The following is a 1,578-nucleotide window of genomic DNA, read 5'->3' as shown; positions in this document are numbered from 1 at the left end:
GGGGCTGGTTGGTTGATCTTTGGGGCTGGTTGGTTGTTGTGATGGCCTTCCAGGTATCGAACCTTTGTGTTAAGTGATTCGTACTTGGCATTGAGATCATTGTACCCTGAGTCGATCTTGTTGCTCATCTCTGCGAACCGTTTCACGATGTCCATAGAAGCGGTAGCCTGATTCTGAATCATTTGCTGAATGAGACCGCGTAACTCAGCTTCTTGTGATTGGTTTGGTGGACCTTGGTGTTGTTGGAATCCAGGTGGTTGGTTGTAGGTTCCTGAATACTGCTGCTTAGGTGCATAACCTTGGTTGTATTGGACAAAAGGCTTCTGTTGGATCTGGTTCCCTTGAACTGCAGATGGGTAAGTTTGATCCTGAGGATTCGCAACATTCGGGTTCCGATAAGACAGATTCGGATTCGGCTTGAAGTTGTTTTACCCTCTATTGTACCCTCCTTGGTTGTTGATGTAGTTAACATCCTCTAGTTTCATAGTCTCCCCATCTTATTGTTGAAACTGCTCTTCCTCTGATATAGCATGAACATGCTTCTGCTGGTTGAGGAGCTGATTGAGCTTGTCATTGAGGGCTTTCATGTCCCTCTTGTACTTGGCATCTTCCTCTCCTATAGATCGAACAAAGCGATCATATTCCTCATTGTAGTTGCCATCAGAATGAGCCAAGTTCTCAACTAGGTCCCAACCTTCATCAACATCTGTGTTGAGGAAGTTACCATGGCTTGCGGTGTCCAGCAACATCCGTATCTTGGGGACCACGCCTCGGTAAAGTGTGCTCAGCAATGAAGCATTACTGAAGCCGTGATGTGGACATCGAGTAGTGTATCCTTGAAACGTTCCCAAGCTTCACTGAACGTTTCGTTGTTCCTCTGAACAAAGCCGGAAATGTCATTTCGCAGCCTTGCAGTTCTGGAGTTGAAGAAGAATTTGTCCAGGAATGCCTTCTTGCACACTTCCCAAGTGGTGATGGACTCCTTAGGGAGCGATTTCTCCCAGATTCGTGCTTTGTCTCCCAAAGAGAATAGGAAAAGCCGAAGCTTGAATCCATCTTCACTGACTCCATTGATCCTAGTGAGGCTACAGAGCCTATCAAATTCATCCAGATGATCCAATGGGTCCTCCATTAGCAATCCATGAAACTTATTACTCTGTATCATCTGGATGAGACTACTCTTGATCTCAAAATTATTGTTCTGCATAGCTGGTGGCACAATGCCATTCCTTTGAGTGTGAGTAGATGGAGCATCTCCTGCTCCTATATTGGTCCTTGCTTGAGGAGCTGGTGGACCGTTCTGATTATTCATCGTCTCCTCAATGATTGATGTTCTTGTTGAACTTGTTGTTGTCTAAGTAGCCGAGGTCTGTCGATGTTGTCGATAAAAGGACTCAGGTTCTTGCTACCTCTGGATCGTGTTTGCATGCACAGGTATGTGTCCGAGTGTGTACATGAGGATCAACTCGATCCAGGTGATCGAGTGAAGGGTCGGGTGGGTGCTCGGGTTGTACCTGAGATTCAAAACAAACAATGCGAAAGCAAACAAGTCAGTATCCAAACCAAATATAAACAAAC

The 1,578-nt window shown here is 45.6% G+C and overlaps 1 non-coding gene across 1 annotated transcript; it reads left to right on the top strand.

Annotated features, from left to right (window-relative positions):
- Window positions 1-804: 804 nt before the first annotated feature.
- LOC147920573 (small nucleolar RNA R71) lies at window positions 805-910 on the top strand. Its single transcript, XR_015591901.1, has one exon. It is a non-coding gene; the product is annotated as a small nucleolar RNA R71 (small nucleolar RNA).
- The last annotated feature ends 668 nt before the right edge of the window (window positions 911-1,578 follow it).

The sequence above is a fragment of the Camelina sativa genome, chromosome 19 (assembly GCF_030686135.1).
Source record: "Camelina sativa cultivar CO46 ecotype springtype chromosome 19, ASM3068613v1".
In the NCBI taxonomy this organism is placed as follows: domain Eukaryota; kingdom Viridiplantae; phylum Streptophyta; class Magnoliopsida; order Brassicales; family Brassicaceae; genus Camelina; species Camelina sativa.
Note: the sequence above shows the minus strand (reverse complement) of the source record. Positions and strands in the feature narration are given on the sequence as shown.